The sequence below is a fragment of the Carlito syrichta genome, unplaced genomic scaffold (genome assembly GCF_000164805.1).
Source record: "Carlito syrichta isolate Samal-C Ts95f unplaced genomic scaffold, Tarsius_syrichta-2.0.1 Scaffold309469, whole genome shotgun sequence".
In the NCBI taxonomy this organism is placed as follows: domain Eukaryota; kingdom Metazoa; phylum Chordata; class Mammalia; order Primates; family Tarsiidae; genus Carlito; species Carlito syrichta.
In genome coordinates this window covers 39,591-57,911 of record NW_007253565.1, presented here as the reverse complement: position 1 = coordinate 57,911, position 18,321 = coordinate 39,591, and the positions used below count along the sequence as shown (strand labels likewise).

The 18,321-nt window shown below is 36.6% G+C and overlaps 1 pseudogene; it reads left to right on the top strand.

The window, feature by feature from the left end:
* The first annotated feature begins 17,102 nt into the window (after positions 1-17,102).
* LOC103269717 overlaps positions 17,103-18,321 on the top strand; it is a 3,027-nt pseudogene continuing 1,808 nt past the window's right edge.

Here is an 18,321-nt window from a genome sequence, read left to right as displayed (position 1 = left end):
TAAAGTTTAAGTTACTTAGGAAGCTAAAGTTGGAAGGGGAAAGATCTGGCAGGAGTGGACAGAAAAATGGAGGGCAAAATCATGCCAAGAAAGAAAATGCAGACAGAGTTGATGGAGCATATAGTCAGCAGGGGTTTGAGAAAAGTAGTTTTAGGTGACAGAGAAGCTCCCATCAGAGAAGCAGAATCCAATAGAGAGAACAAAGAGGCCTACCAGAGATTCAGGGAGCAAAGATATTCAGCTCAAGAAATCAGAAATAATCCCCACTCAGAACAAAGAATTAGGAAGAAAATTTTCCAGCCCAAGAAATCCTTAAAAAAAAAAAAAAAGCCTGGGACACTAACCAAGCTTCACACAGTATTCTCACACCTTAAGAATAGAAATCTGTCTTTACTAGCTTCAACTGACATTTGTCTGGAGCAATGGTTTGGGAATGTGACTCACCAATAAACACTAAAGAGCAAAACAAAGACTTGAAATTACCACCCTGAGTGATAAGACCCAGAGGTCCAAAGATGAGTCTGATCCTGTCCTAGCTGTGGCTCCATAACTATTAAACTATTATTCAATTTGTTAAGGCATGGTAATTATGATTTTATACAGTATTATCACAGTGGGCATAGGAACAACTGCAACAAGGGCTACTAGTGGAGGAGAGAGACTGGGCTAACTCGAAATACAGCACGGGCAAGTGAGAATGTATCATCAAGGAGCAGAAAGGACGTCAGTGAACAGAAAACTACTAAAAGGAAGCATCATGTGTAAGGAAGATCCAGGATAAACATACCTAACAAAAGTTTGTTGAAGACAGGCCAGAGTGATCAGACATCACCTGGAGAGGATGGTAAAGGATGAGAAATCCAGTCAGATATAAAAAAAAAATCAGATATTAAGATGGGAGGTGATTTTTGCCAAACTGACTTATCAGGGCTCTTTTCTACAACTGGATTTTACAAGGAAGTGCACAGATGGGCCTGGGAAAAGATTTCCGACTAAAGTATGGGCAAGCAAAGAATCTTTACTACATCTTGCCCATCACTTTTCCTCATTCTAACTGTATAATTGCACTAAATTTTGAATAATTATTGCCTGTTTAAATCAGAGGTAAAAATCTTTGCATTTCAATTAGAGAAGAAATCTGTGTTTAGAGATTAACTCACTGCTCTGCAAAACCAGGTCATGAGAAAAATAGAAAGAAAGCTGAAACACTTGTAATCAATTCAGAAAAATTTGCTGTTGCTTCAGATGAGTTTTATGCTAGAGTTATTCCTGAAGGAGTTGCCCTATGAACTGCTAAAGAAATTGAACTCAATACTCAATTGAGGCATGTGAATTACATACTTGTAAAAAAAAAGTTGAGATACTGGAATAATCCAAGCTTAAAACAATGTAAACGTATATTTAAAAATTTAATTGCATATTTTCTCCTTTCATTTGTAGTGTAAATATGCCCTTCCTCCCATTTAGAAAAGACTTTGCCTACCAGTATTTCCTTTTTTTCCTATGTTGTTTCAGCTGCCATATATGAAATTCTAGCAACATATTTTGAACACTACACATTAAGAAAATACAGTTCAGGCCAGGCATGGTGGTTCAAACCTGCATTCCCAGTACTTTGGGAGCCCAGGGGTTCAAGACCAGCCTGAGCAACTTGGTGAGACCTTGTCTCTACAATATATCAAAAAATTAGCAGAGCATGGAAGCATGCATCGATAGTTCTGGCTACTTGGAAGGCTGAGGTGGAAATATAGCCTGAAGCCAGCAGGTTGACGCTGGGGTGGCTGTGAGTGTGCCACTGCACTCCAGCCTAGGCGACAGAGTGAGATACTGACGCAAAAAAAAAAGTGGATTGCCTGAGCCCGCAGGTTCGAGACCTGCCTGGGCAGCGAGACCTCATCTCTACAATAAATCAAAAAATCAGCTGGGCATGGTAGCGCATACCTGTAATTCCGGATACTTGGAAGGCTGAGGCAGAAGGATCGCCAGAGCCCAGCAGGCCTAGGCTGCGGTGGCCGTGAGCAGCCACTGCACTACAGTCTGGGCGACAGAGTGAGACTCCAACTCAAAAAAAAAAAAAATACAGTTCAAAGCATTACCATTTATTAGAGCAGCACATGTCAAATGCCATTTCTTCGTTTTATCATTTTTTATTACATTATAAATTTAAGGTACTAAATATCCCATTTAAAAATTGTTTCACCAATTTTCTAAAACTTTATTTTATATAGAATAACAATTTTTAATACAAAGTTTTAGTATGAAAACTAAAGCTGTTCTCCATTAGCAAAAATTATATATTCAAAAGAAATTATTTAAAAAAAAAAACTTTTACTGATGGCATTTTTAGTGATTAAATTTTTGTTTGGATTTAGCCTAATAACACAAAAGAGAATGCTTGATTTTTTTAAAGTATACACACTGTCCAGGTGCTGTGGCTTAAGCCTGTAATAGCAGCACTTAGGGAGGCTGAGGCAAGAGAATAGCCTGAGTCCATGGATTCGAGACCCGCCTGGGCAACATGGTGAGATCTCATCTCTACAACAAATCAAAACATTAGCTGGGCATGGTAGCGCATGCCTGTAGTTCCAGCTACTTGGAAGACTGAGGGTAAGGATCACAGGAACTCAGCAGGTCCAGGCTGCAGTGGCCATGGGCCTGCCACTGCATTCCAACCTGGGTGACAGAGTGAGACTCTCACTTAAAAAAAAATGTATGCATACTATAGTTTTGGCTTCTTTTGTTTTCCCTTCTATCTCTTTCTTTAATAAAGTCTGCCTTTTTTTCATTAAATGAAAAATATTTATATTTTCTACATTTCACTTTTCCATTTTTGCTTGTATTATTTTGTGAAACTATTCTGTGTGTTCGAATGTAATCAAAAGAAATGCAGAATTCATAATTTCCTGTGGTAGAGTCAAGTTTCTTTAGATATGCTACTGCATACCTTTTGCATTAAAATTTTGTTTTTAATAAATACTTGCAGTTAAAACTTAAGTTTTCTTGCATTTCTGAATTAAAATAATGTTTAGGACTAATCAAATTTTTAATAATTAAAATATTAGTAAGAAAATGTCACATTTAAAGCAAAAAACACTCTATTACTGGATAGTCTTGAGTTGACACGAAAATTTGCAGATGTGACCGGGCTTGGTGGCTCAGCCTGTAATCCCAGCACTTTGGGAGGCCCAGGCAAGTGGATTGCCTGAGCCTGCGGGTTTGAGACCTGCCCGGGCAACTTGGCGAGACCTCATCTCTACAATAAATAAAAAACTAGCCTGGCGTGGTGGTAGCGTGCGCTTGTAGTTCCGGCTACTTGGAAGGCTGAGGCGGAAGGATCGCCGGAGCCCAGCAGGTAGAGGTGAGGTGATGGAGTGAGACACCGACACACACACACACACACAAAAAGAAAATTTGATGTGCTACTACTTTTCTACATACAAAAATTAGTAAGAATTTGATAGCATTAAGGAGAACTGAGCTGAATCATACAAACTACTCACTGAGCTTTCTGTTTGGAAAAGACTTGTATCACATGTGTCAATGGGAATGGAACTTAGACACAAGTTTAGGAAAACACCAATAATACCTTAATACCTAAATCCTAAAAATTAATTGTGTTATTTTCTAGTTGCTTCCAAAAATAATCTTCAAGTGACAAAATATAGATTTTGCTTATTGCCCTATAGTTTTTCCAGTATTTTGTCTTTTCCTTAAAGTTCTATGTAAAATAATATTTGCAAATAGTCAGTGGCCTAACAAGGCAATAAATAACAATAAATAAAATAACAATAGCTAACATTTATTGAGTGACTTGATTTAACAAATTATTTAATCTATATGAGAACTTTAAGAAGTAGATACTTTCCCTGTCCTTTTACATGTAAAGATTCTGAGATACAAGAAATCACTAACTTGACTAGAATTGCAACAGATAATAAGTGTCAAAATGAGAATGTAAACCTAGGCAGTTTGACTGTGGCACTTAGAGTTTGTTAATACTCCATGTTGCCTTACCTTAATAAAGAAAAAATTTTGCCTTTTTCTATTTATATCTATCATTCTAGATCATTGTAGATATATAATTATTTAAACCTTTATCAGACTTGATATAATGCCAGCTCAGATACTGAGAGATAGCTAAGGTTCTGAAATTATCTGAAGTTCATAAACTACTAATATACTTGACACTGTCTAAAAGTTTGGAACTTTCTTGTTATATCTTGAATATGGTTGGAGAGATAATTCATACCTACATTTCAAGATATTTGTTATGGTTATATGGCTTTTGTTCAATTGTACAACCATTAAACTTTGAAAGATTTTTTGGAACTGCCAAACCCAATAATTTCATGTGACAAGGTGCTATGCATTTAAACCAATTATATATTTACTTTGTATATTTTAATGTTAGATTTAGCTGTATTATCTTTTTATAATTACTATTGTGTCAAAATAAACAGAAGAATTTTTTAAAATACCAAATTAGAAATATTTTACAATAAGCTCTCATTCTTGGTCATTTTCTCAGCCACATAACACCTTCATTTATAGTTTATAATGTTACTGCTCATAGAGCTATATTATCATAATACTTAGTGAATGAAATTTTACCTAGAAGTATTGTGTTAATTTTCATACAAATACATGCTGTGAATAATAGTAGTGGTACTACTAATACTTTGCAAAGATTTAGGCTAATTCTCCATATAATGTCATCCATATCACTAAACGTTGACTATGATTTAAGAATCTAGGAAGCAAAAATAAATAGTAAATTTTAATATGTCGAGAATCATTAACTTAATTGTGCCAATTTGTTAAAGTGCCAAGTAATAATTTAACAAATAATTAGATTTTAACAGGCAGAAACAAATTTATGTTCATCCTGCTTTTATGATGCATGTAATGATGGATGTACTACCATACAATCTGTTCGTTTTAGGTACACAGCATCCCTTAATGTTCTAAAGAAAATGAAATATTGCATGTCAGTAACTGATCAGTGATCATATAAAACACATTAGTGGCTTATCTTCCTTAAACTACTTTTAATCAAAGTTTGTTTATCATGACTTAGAAAGATGGAATATTTTCAGGTCTTTCTTTCTGAAAAATGACAGTGAACCATTAACGTCAAAAGGACAAGACATTAGTTTCAGGTTAGTAAAATTGTTTTTATAATAGTTGAGAATTATATACACTTTGATTGATATTTCCTCCTCCCTTCTAAATATATTCTTTAAAGAAAAATTTTAATGATATCAAGTTTTTGACCTATGTATTTTTAAAATGACATGCTTAAAATATAGTTTAATGAAAAATAACTCTTTGAATTTGTATTGGTTTGTTTTTATAATTTTCTTCTGGATTGAAATGCTCTGTGCTTTTGCCATCAATTTTTTTACATATTTCAAATAAATCACTATGAAATAATTGAAATGAATAACATCCCTGGCATGATGCATGATAAGTTTCAAAGTGAGAAAAATAATTGAACAGAAGCTCTCAAATCTTCATACTGAGAAGGAGCAGTTAAAGTTTTAATTAAAAATTATAATTTCTAAAGTATATCTATGCATCTAAATCTACAGAATTTATTATAGTATTTTCAAGGATTTAAAGATTATTTTTTTAATTCAGAAAATGAATGAATACCACTGAATTTGATAAGATTTTTTCAGAGAGGTAGTCAATTGGACTGCAAAACAGAAACATAATTTTATTGTTTTCCTTTCACAATGAGTTATTGTCTTTATGACCACTGTATAGATTTTATTGTAATAAATGAGAATACTAAGGTATTTTCAATTTTCTTATGGTTTAATGGACACAAATGGTGACCATTGTACGTGACCTTATAGGTAGTAATGCGGCACACTTTTTTTCAGTCTATTTGACAAAGTATTATGGGTTAGTAAACTTAATATTATTTGTACTGCATACTAACTTCATTTGAGATTTTCACATCATATTACTATGAAATGCAAAGCACTTCAATATTTTTTCAATTTATTATTTTTCATTTAATAAATATTCATTAAAATAATAACTTTGGTAATCAATTTTGGGACAATATTAAAGATTACCCTTTTCCAGGGTTTAGAGAGTAAAATGTTCACAATAAAGGCAGATATCAGCAAAAATATTGTTCAGTCAATTCTCATCACTTTCTACCTAGGGTAAGATGAAGAAGTAATCAGATATTATCTAGACGGATTTCTTAGTTCTTCAATAGTAAAGTTTTTCTATTTAACTGTTAAACTTTGTATTGGTCAGGGTGCTCCAGAGAAACAGAACCAATTGAATATGTAGGTATATGCACCGTGCTTTGAAGACATTGCTGGTTTACTTCTAGAGGACCACAATAAAGCAAATATCACAGTAAAACGTGTCACATGAATTTTGTGGTTTTTCAATGCATATAATATTATGTTTACACCATAATGTAGTCTACTAAGTGGATAAGAGCATTATGTCTAAGAAACAATGTATATAACTTAATTTAAAATATTTTTTTGCTAAAATGCTAATAATAATTTGAACCTTCAGTGAGTCATAATTTTTTGCTGGTGGAGGATCTTACCTTTATGTTGATAGCTGCTGACTGATTGTAGTGCTGATTGCTGAAGATTGAAGTGGCTGTGGCATTTGTTAAAAATAACAATGAAGCTTGCTGCGTAAATTTATTCTTTTTATATGAAACAATTTATCTGATTGATACCATTTTGCCTGCAGTAGAACTTATCTTAAATTAGAGTGAATCATCTCAAATCCTGCTGTTGTCTTATCAACTAAGCTTATGGAATATTCTAAATCCTTTGCAGTCATTTCAACAATGTTCACAGCATCTACACCAGGAGTAGATTCTATCTCAAGTAACCACTTTCTTTGCTCATCCATAAAATGCAAATACCCATTTGTCAAAATTACATCATGAGATTGCAGCACTTCAGTCACCTCAAGCTCCATTTCTAGTTCTTGTGCTATTTCCATTACATCTGCAGTTACTTCCTCCACTGAGGTCTTAAGACCCTTAAAGTTGCCTATGGGGATTGGAATCAATTCCTCTTAGTGTTGATATTTTGACCTCCTCTCACAAATCATGAATGCTTTTTAATGGCATCTAGAATGCTCAAACATTTCCAAAAGGTTTTCATTGTACTTTGCCCAAATCCACCAGAGGAATTACCTGTGTCATCTATAGCCTTACAAAATGTATTCATGGCTGGGCTTGGTGGCTCAGCCTGTAATCCCAGCACTTTGGGAGGCTGAGATGAGTGGATTGCCTGAGCCTGAGGGTTCTAGACCAGCCTGAGCAACTTGGTGAGACCACACCTCTACAAAAAATGTTTTAAAAATTAGCTGAGTGTGGTAGTGCATGCCTACAGTTTCTGCTGCTTGGAAGGCTGAGGTGAAAAGATCGCTGGAGCCCAGCAGGTCAATGCTGTAGTGGCCATGAGTGTGCCACTGCATTCCAGTCTGAGAGACAGAGTGAGACCCCAACACACACAAAAATGTATTTCCTAAATAATAAGACTTGTTTTGTCAGAACATGAAAGTAGCATTAATAGGATGATGGCAGCAGAGGCAGTCAGACTATGTAAGTGCCTGTGTGAGTGAATTTATGGACAATTATGTATACGTGTCTATGAATAGGTGGACATGTGAATGGCTGGCTGAGTGGGGACTCAGGAGCAAGTGGACAGGGCTCTCCTGTTAAGTGACTGGTGCCATTGCTGCTCTGCTTTGACCCTAGCACTTCTCGGGGAACAGAAGCCAAGAGCCATGTTTTAAAATCAGCAAAGCTCTTCCCAGAAAGAAGCTGCTGGGAATGACTACTGGCTCCAGGCTCTGCCTCACTGCTGCAACACCTGCCCAGACTTTAGCAGCAAGGGCTGCTGAGGGAGCTCAATGAGGGAGCCAGAGGTAGAGTCGCACTGGAGAAAACTAAACAGGTATTTACCGGTATCTTGAAAACTGGGCAGGGAAGTGCTCCAACTTGTTCACCACAGAGTAACAGAACTGATTTCTGTGACTAGCAGGTTAACTATTCAGGGGATGATTGTGACCCAGAGGGACTATCCTGAAAACATAAACTTTAAACGGACAAGTGCTGAGTCTCATGCATCCTACCCCTTACCCTAATTAAGCCATGGAGCAAAGGGTGTGACCAGAGAAGGATGAGGGAGACTCCTGAAGATATCAGCAGTGAGTCCAGGGATGACCCAACACCCTCCTCCACAGCAATCCTCTGAGTATCATACACATAGTGCTGGGGCATGACTGAGAGGGAGGAACCCAGGTAGAACCTGGACATCAGTAGCGTTAAGACTCTACTCCAAAATAAGCCTGGCTGGTGTCCCCCCACCAGTAGCTGAGGAGGAGACAATCTCACACTTCCTCACCTGAGGGGATCCCACTGACCACACAAGAGTGGGAGGGGAGGACTAAAGCCCCATCCTCCTCCACCACCCTCTCCTCCTGCCCTGGACCATGCACTGGGGAGACTGTGAATGTGGCTGTGGCTCTGGAGGAGACAGCAGTGAGGTTTACCAGAGAGCAGCTGAAAGGAACAATTATAAAATCTGCCACAAGGGCAAGATTTAATTTTTTTTCTTTGTGTATGAATGTGTATGTGAGGGTTTGGTTTATATTACCCCCACCTTTTTTTTCTTTTTTATTTCTTCTTTTTTTTCATTCTTTCTTTTTTGTTTTTTGTTTTCTGCTGATGTGTGTATATAGATGATTGAGTGATCACGTTTCACTATGTTTTTGTTCTTCTCTTATTTTAGTTTAATGTGTATGTGAATGTATGTGTGAGGGTTCAATTTGCATTCCCCCTCTTTTTTTCTTTGTTTCCTTTTTACTTTTGGATTGGACGTGTATGTGTGTGTGTTCAGTTTACCTTTTTTTGTTGTTTTTTGTTTGTTTTATACAGTTTGTTTTTGTTTTTGCTGTATGTGCCTGTGTGTGTTTGTGTGTGTGTGTGTGTGTTTTTCTCTTTGATTTCTGCTTTTGCTATTCTATTTTTTTTTTTGTCTGTCCTATTTCATTCTACTTTTCTCTATTCTCCTCACTGCTGCGGCTTTATCTTGGAATCAGAGGGTATATACAAGTACTCATTGCATCACCATATAGAGTGGTGGAGGGAGTGACCCTCAGGGAGCCTATACCAAAGTCAGTAAATCTTGTAATTTGAAAATATTTTCTGAATCCCAGCTCCCCATCCTCCACTTTATTTGACTCTCAAAACTACAAGAACAGCAAAGCTTCCCAACCTCAGCCCTGTTTCAAAATAGAACAAACTCAGAGCCCTGATAAAGGAAGAAAAGAGGGCCAAGTGAATATCAGAAGTGAAAATCCCTCTCACTGCCACTGAATAACAAAACTAAAGAGGAAAAAAAGAGATCTGTCACAAAAGAAGTGCAGGGGCCCGCCCCGCAAGGGTCGTGAGATGTCCTGAAGGAGAGACGTATAGGCGAAGGACGAAGATCATATACATGGACACCTGCCTCTTGAACAGATGACAATTTAATGCTAGTTAACACAAAGCTTTTATACCATTCATGAAGGGGCAAGACAAAGAAAATTCTTTCACGTACATATCTTTTAAAAGTTACCATCTAGTGGTCTTAGTAGCAAACAAACCAAGATTCCCACAGGCTTAGTAGCAAACAAACCAAGATTCTCATAGGCATAGTAGCAAATAAACCAAGATTCTCATAGGCATAGTAGCAAATAAACCAAGATTCCCATAGGCATTTAGACAAGTCTTATTCATAAAGCCAACAATGATACTTTCAGTCCAATGTCCCAAATTACAGTTCTTGAAGCGTTTCAAGAAAGATTCTTTAAGTGTATATTTCTTTATGTGTCAAGAATTTTCTCATCTCAGGCTCTTATGTTCTTCAGAGTCCCGTGATCACCTCCCTTGTCCAGATGTCCTCGCTACTTTTCTCTTATCTTGCAGTGCTTGTTTCTAAAGAGAACTCAAAAGAAGCTTTTAGTAATGTTTCCCAGGCCCCTCAAGGTTACTTTCTGTTTTAGCTGATCTGTCATAAAAGTGTCTATTATATTCTGAGTTCAGTGAAAACCTACTCTATAAATGTTAACTTAGAGTTTTAACTATTAAATTAAGTAAAAACCTTAACATTAATCTTTATCCTAAGTCAGTGAAAACAGTGTTATATATCACCTACATAACTCCTAGATAAGTGTTAAAACTTATAATGAATTCATAATGAACTTACTATAAACTTGTGCTTCTAAAAAACTTTATGTCTAAACACTAAACTGCATAATTCTAAATCAAATAAGGATTGAATATACTTATATCATTTATCACTTAAGCAATATCTAGTAACTTATAACCAAGTGAAAGAAAGCATTCTTGATGTGCTTCAGAGTTTAACCCTTGCATATGTTAGAAAAGGCCAAGTGGCATAGTGGGAAAAATGGAAAAATAAACCATGATATTTCCAGGTTAGCTGTGAGTACTTCACATAAACATGCCATTTTCTTCTTCCACGACTGCACAGAATTCTTCGGCGGTATCAAACAGCAAAGGTGGAAGACAGGAGGGCCTCAGCTTCCCGGGCTCGCCTTGTGGCCTGGGGTCTTCAGCCCACCCGGACCCTGTCAATCAGGTGGGCCTCCAAGGCTGACTCCCAACATCTCCCCCTTTTTGTTTTTTAATACGAAGCCGTGAAATTCCGTGCTTAGTCGAGAGATGTTATTTTTCAATGATTTGAAGAGTACTGGAAGTAAACATAATAGTAGCAAGATTATTCCTCCACAAATTCCCACATTGATTAATATAGACAATAATGATTTTTGATTGACAAATGAAGAAAAATTGTTAAAGATTGACTGAGCCAATTAGGTGAATTCAAATTGTTTTTCAGCATAACTAATGTCTTGTACTTCCTGATGAAGTTTGGAAAGATCCAAACTTATGTTGGAATGGTTTCAAATTCCAGAGATATGATTTTTAATCCTATCCCAGGTATGAATAGACTTGTTCACTTGGAGAGGTGTGACACAAATCCATTTAAACTCTGAATGACATCTCAAAGCCAATTTAATTTTCAAGGCTACAAGTTCCTGTCCTATAATCAAAATAGCCTCTTCTAATGCATTAACTTTACTTTCTAATTTTTGGTCAATAATTTTTTGAGTAGCTAAAGCTAATGAGACATTCTTGGATAACTGATCTGTAAATGTAGCAGTATGTACTTCTTTAGTTAAAGCTACAGCTGAAACTGAAACTGAAGTAGCTATAGTTATTAAAGCTGTAATTTCTGAGATCAAAGTTACTATAAATCTTTTTGGCCTTGACAACAATGAGTTAACCTCATACCTAAACACTAAACTATATACATCATACCAAAGACATGGAAGATTTACAGGAACCATCAAATAAGAAGACTGTTTAAGAATCATAAATTCTCTATATAAATTAGAAAAAGTAAGACAATTAGTTAATTTACAATTTATGCAAATAGTTTGATTTTTTAGGTAAACTAAAACATATTGGAGGGGAACTAGAACAACCTAAAAAGAATAATTATGATTAATAACAGTTTTGACCCACGATGGAAAAAGAGTGGGGCCTTTTAATAAAGAGGAAAGATTAGTAAAAACAGTAATAATCTTAGTATCCCATGTAACAGGTTGGAACACTGGAGGGTTTGGGATATAAGCCCAATAAGATTTTCTTTTCTTTTTTTTTTAATAAATACAACCCACCTGGCTTGCTATAATAGCCAGTATAGCAATAAAAACAGTAGAGAGAGTAAGAAGTAATTTGAAACCGAACCAAGTCCTCTGCATCAGGTATCAGCACTTTCAGCTGTCCCCAAGTTGGTGGTTTGCAGATTCTCATGGAAGCAGCAACCTCTCAAAAGCAAGATGAAAAGAAAGAGAAAAGATAATCTTTAAGCTCTCAAAAGCAAGACGTTTTAGTTGAGGAACGAGAGTTTCTTTTTCCTTGTTGTCAGCTGAGTTTAGGTGGTTTTGTTTCTGCTTTTGGGAACCCAAATAGGTAAAGTAAACTTTGGGCATTCTAATGATGAAAGGCATGGGAAGTGGTAGCTGCTAGTGAAGGAAAAACAAAAATTACATAGCCTCATTAGTAAGAGCATTGCCTTTAGATAATGGGCCAAGGAAGGGTAGAATGAGTATGAATAATGAGTAGCATAAACAGATTCTGTGCTAGCACAAATATGTAATTGAATGGTTTATGAAAGAACAATTATGTTAGTGGGGGAGAAGGAAGAGACAGCAAGAAGACTAGCAGTTTTTAAATGACACAGTACACCTGTAACATAATGTTAGTGTCGAGATTAAAATTTTTTGTAAAGTCCTGACAAGCTGCGAACAGCTTAACTCATTGAGTGGAATTATAATCTGTTTGAAAACAAGAAGTAACACCATTAATAACAGTAACTGCTGTTTCAGAAGAGGAGCCATCTGTAAAAACCAAGCTAGCATTTTGTAGAGGTTGAGCACTGGTAACCTGAAGAAAGATAAAAGAATGATTTTTTGCAAAAGTAAGAAGTGGAGAAGGAGGATAGTGGGAATTCACTTGCCCAGTAAAGTGGGCTACAGTTAACTGTCACACAGGGCACGTTTTACAAAGCCAAGTTATCTGAGGATTAGTGTAAGGCATTACAATTAAAACAGGCTTATGGCCAAAAAGCTTTTTGACTTTCATGTACCATGTCTGACATACTTAAGCCATTTTGTTTTAATGCTTGAAGCTTCTATTTTTGTTTCATACCCTTTTTTCTCTTCCTTTCCCTTTCCTTTTTTTAAAACAACAAGTCATTCACCATAGACCAAAAATGTACCACATAAGACTTTTTCCTATACAATTATTTCTCTTTCCTTTATTCTTTCTTACTGAAAACATACCTTATACCAAACATCTTTTTTATACTTTTCTTGACCTCAGAGCAATAAGTTTATATGTGGTGGAAGGGCTTAGATAGGATCCAACATAGAACTATTAGGGAAATCCAAAGTTAAACAAAAGGCACCCAAAAGCACAATGGTGAGGGCAAAGAATAATATGAGTTTTAATTTTGTATATAATGTCCTTTTCCAATAATAGAGCTGAACACATTGGCATAACAAGGAAGGAGTGTTGAAACATTTTATATCCCAGAACACATGGAAGCAACAGCACAGTGAGGGGCCTGTGTCCTGCACCCCACAACCAAAAGGGGTGAAGGAAGGATTGGACTGGAAAATTCAAGTAGAGCTGAGCATGTAGCTCTTGCTAAAGTGGTAAACAAAAGCTGAAACGCTTCCCGTTTATGTTTGTGGTCCTGCATTCTTTTCTTCCTATTGTTAAAGACTATAAAGGCCTTGTCCAATAGCTTTAGTTGAGGGGTTTGTGGGCCCTTCTTTCTTTTTAGGAGTTTGTACCTAATGTCCGGTGCTGACTGGGAGACAAAATACATAGCCAAAAGAGTTTGTCCTTCCAGAAAATTTAAATTGATATTAGTAAACTGCTGCAGTGTCTCCGAGAGGCGACTTAGAAACATTGTTGAAGTTTTATCTGGTTTTGGAAAAAGCTTTTTTATTTGTCTTAGTAGCCTGTGGTGAGTTAACAGAATTAATTTATATGATTCCTATACTTTTGTCTGGAAAGAAGGTTGATATAGTCCCAGTTTAGATACAACTTGAGAGAAATTTATCATAAGAAAACAATAAATAAGAATTTTAACTTCCTTATGTCCCAGCCACCCCTTTGAGAAGAGACCTATTAAGCCATGTGAAAACTTGAATGGGCTTTCCAAGTACACATGGAGGGTGGTGACTTGTTGCAGCTAGTAGGGCCGCCACCAGGAGGTGGCAGTGTCGGGACAGGTTGAGGCCCTTGTTTAGATGGACAGTTTTTACTGATATGGTCAGGTTGTCTGTAGTTGTAGCAGGTTAAGACAGTGTTGTTCTTAGGCTTATTAGTTCCACTCTGGATCCCCTGCACAAACTGTGTATAAGTTTCTCCTCTAAGAGCCGTGGCTATTGCCACACCCTGTACATAAGCAGGGTTGACATCAGCACACATTTTGGTGTAGTCACTCAATTGTCCTCTCTTCCTGACAGGTCTTATAAGAGCCTGACAGGTTCCATTAGCATTTTCAAAAGCCAATTGTTTTACAAAAATGTGGGCTGCTTTCTCATTGATGGTTATTTTATGTACAGACATTTGTAATTGAGAGACAAAATCCTCATAATTTTCATCAGAATTTTGTTTAATTTCTCCTAGAGGGGTAGCCTGGTTAGCACTAGCAGGGAGTGTTTTTCAAGCTCTGGCTGCACTAGTGAAAATCCCTCTCACTGCCACTGAATAACAAAACTAAAGAGGAAAGAAGGAGATCTGTCACAAAAGAAGAAACATCAACAGAAGAACATAGATAATTCCCAGTGTACCAAAGAGAAAACACCTGAAAAATCAGACCTCAGAGCCTAAACAATGGAAGTCACCAACAAATGGCTCCAAAATACAACAGGGATTAGGAAATGGATGGAAAGAGTGAATAAGACCCAAGGCAGACAAGATGTATACTGAAAGAACTTGTAACAGAGATTTTGGCCATAAAAAAACTTCATCCAGGAAATAAGTAAAAAGATGACAAGCAGAAAGCAGAATTAGTCAAGCAGAAAAATGAATCTCAGAGCTTGAAGACTGAAACATAGAATTAACCTGATCTGTAAAAAACATAGAAAGAAAACTAAGAAAGAAGATCAAAGCCTCCAAGAGATATGTGATTACATCAAGAGGCTGAACTTATGACTCACTAGTATTAAAGAAGAAGAAAGGGAAAGAGAGAACACCTTGGAGCAAGTATTCTAGGTTATTCTAGGAGGTTTTACAAGAAAACTTCCTCCATCTCACCAGAGATGTGACCATCCAAACAAAAGAGATACAGAGAAGTCCTGGAAGTCATCAAATAAGACCAACCCCTATGTGTTGAATCACATGTAGTAATTCAACTACACAAAGTAGTCACAAAAGAAAAATTCTAAAGGGCAGCAAGAGACAAAGGTCAGACTACCTACTGGGGAAGATCAATCAGAATAGCAGCAAACCTAATGTCAGAAACACTACAAACTAGAAGGGACTGGAGTCCAATTTTCAAAATCCTCAAAGATAAGCAATTTAAACCAATAATTATCTACCCAGCCAAACTCAGTTTCATCAACAATGGAGAATTAAAATCTTTCCCAGACAACCAATCCCTAAAAGATTATGAAACTTCCAGAGCAGGTTTACAGGAGGTGTTAAAAGGGTATCAAACACGGAAGAAAGAAAATAAAAGAATAACTATGCACTTCCCAAGAGAAGAGAACACAGAATCAACAGAGAATACATTGTGACTACTAATTTAAAAACACACATACATCAATGCAAAAGTTAAAGAAAACAAACAAACAAACAAACAAACCTTTATAAAAACCTCAAAATCAGCCTGAATATGAATGGACTAAATGCACCACTGAAAAGATACAGTATGGCATACTGGATAAAAAAAACATGATCCAGTAATTTGCTGCATTCAAGAACCTCATCTCACCATAAGGGACACACACAGACACAAAATTAGAGGATGAAAAATGTATTTCCAGATGAATGGATTACAAAAGAAGGCAGGATTAATGAGCTTAATATCAGACAAAACAACCTTTAAGCTATTAAAAATTAAAAATGATACAGAAGGACACTACATAATGATAAAAAGCTCAATCCATCAACAAGAAATATCCATCCTAAACATTATTCACCCAACACAGGAGTACCACTGTTTATAAATCAACTATTAAGTAAACTAAAAAAAGATATTGACTCTAATTCTTTTATAGATGGCGACTAAAATACCCCAATAGCAACTGTAGAGAGATCACACAGGCAAAAAATCAATAAAGAGATCTGTAACCTCAACTTTACATTTCACTAAATAGACTTAATAGCTACAGAACACTCCCCTCAACAACCACAGACTATATTCTACTCATCGCCACATGGAACATACTCCAAGACCAATCACATCCTCAGCCATAAATTAAGCATAAAAAATTTCATAAGATTGAAATACCGGCATGCATCTTCTCAGACCACAGTGGAATAAAAATAAACATCAACATCAACAAAATTCCCCCCAAATCCACAAAGACATGGACACTAAACAATTTGATATTGAAAAACTCCTGGGCCAACACAAAAATCAAAACAGAAAGAGATTTCTGGAAACAAATGAAAATAAAGAACCATCTTACCAAAACCTCTGGAATGCCATGAAAAAAAATTCTATGGGGGAATTTATATCTCTATGAAATACACATGGAAATGCAAAAGAACAAATCACAATTGGCTCTGAAAAAACACAAAAGATTATCAGATAATACTATGCACAACTGTATGGAAACAAACTCTATAACTTAAATGAAATGGAGGACTTTTGGACATCATACAACCTCCTAAGGTTGAAACAAGAAGAAACTGAGACAATAAATAGACCAAGAAAAACCCAGGAAATGGACACTGTCCAGTGGCTAGAATGACATTTAAAGGGCAAAGTTTAACTAATATTGAGATTATATTTTCTCAGGAAAATGTGCACAGTTTTGTAAAATCAGGCATGTATTTTTGATATGCTCTATCATCAAGGACCAATTTTGTGAGAACTCACTTCTATCTTCTACCATGAGCTTTATTTTCAGTCAATCTATGATCTCAATATCTTTTTTTAGTTTACACCTTTTCTTCAGTCAGTTTTCCTACCTAGATTGCCATCTCTCTGCTCACCAGTTTAAAATTCTAATCAATACTAAAAGTTAAGCTCAGGTGACACCACCTCCTTGAAGCCTTCACTAATTTTCTCAAGTCGTGTAGATCTTTGCCCATTCTTGTATGCTATATTTGTCTCTATAGTTCTTATACTTAACTATATCATATTTATTTTTAACAGTCTCATATATATGTCTTGCTTGGCCAACAAGTAAACTTTAGTGATTTTACTGTAGTCTTTAAAGCAAACTTTTGTTTTCTGACTTAAATTCTCAGGGACATTTTGTATTATCTATAACACAGAAATATGAAGTTTTTAAAGTCTGTTGGTGTACAGAAAGACACATACAGTGAAAGAGGTTCTATTTTATCTTGGCCAGTACATCATGACTAAATGCCTGTATGACGAGAACCAGCAGCATATTGTATATTGTTCAAACGACCTTCTGGGAGGACTGTTTGGCATGCGTAGTTTCTCTGTGAAGGCACGCACACAGGAGAAAAAAATATATAACATACACACACACACACACATGTACAATGATCTATAATATATAGTATACACACACACACACACACACACACGTACAATGATCTACAGAAAATTGGTGATAGTTAATCAGCAGGAACCTTCAGTCTCTGGCACATCTGTGAGTGAGGACAGGTGTTACCTTGATGGTAGAATTGATCAAAAAGATCCTATGCCATAGCTACAGGAAGATAAGCCTTCATATTCACATGTGGCTTCTAGACTGTCTATCTCATCCAGAAGGAGAGCAATCAGTAAGACAGAAGAAAATGCCAATGAGCTACCTGGCAAGTGATAAAGGATTCAGTTTCAGGAACCTAATACTGAGTTTGTGCAAAGAGGCTCCAGGTGGTTCCAGGTCTCAAGTGCTACATACCAGACAGATGACCCAGGCCCAGCGAGCATGGCACCTTCTGGTCTGGGCATGACGAAGGGTGAGTTAAGTAGCTCCATTAGGATAAGCCAGGGCGCAGCTCCTCACAGAACATGTCAATTTAGTGTAGAGTTTGAAGTTGAATCTCTTGATCCAGAAACTTACAGCTTCAGTGAAGAAGGGCAAGAACACTCCAAAGAAGATGATGAGGTATATCGGGTTACGGTGTACCAGGCAGGAGACAGTGATACTGACTCCTTTGAAAAAGATCCTTTTGTCAAACAACAGTGAGAGGCTATCCAATTTGTGCAAGCTCTCGCTGGCCGAGGGACTGCTGTGCTTTCTGGGAAAAATTGTTACCTCTGTATTACTCAAAGAGGAACCAGGGGAGGAGTTAGCACACTAGGAAATAAAAAAGCTTATTGTAACCACCTTGGGTGTGACAGCCCACCAGACACCTGATCTTTTATGGTGGGCCAGCCCCCCAAAAGAGATTTAGAGGGTCCCTGGAAGGTGGGGCAGCGTCGGTAAATATTCTGGAGAAATAAGGAGAAAGAAAGAGACTGGATTCTGTCTAGTGCAGAAGCCGATTCTGTAGTAGGGATAGATATTGAAAGAAAGATG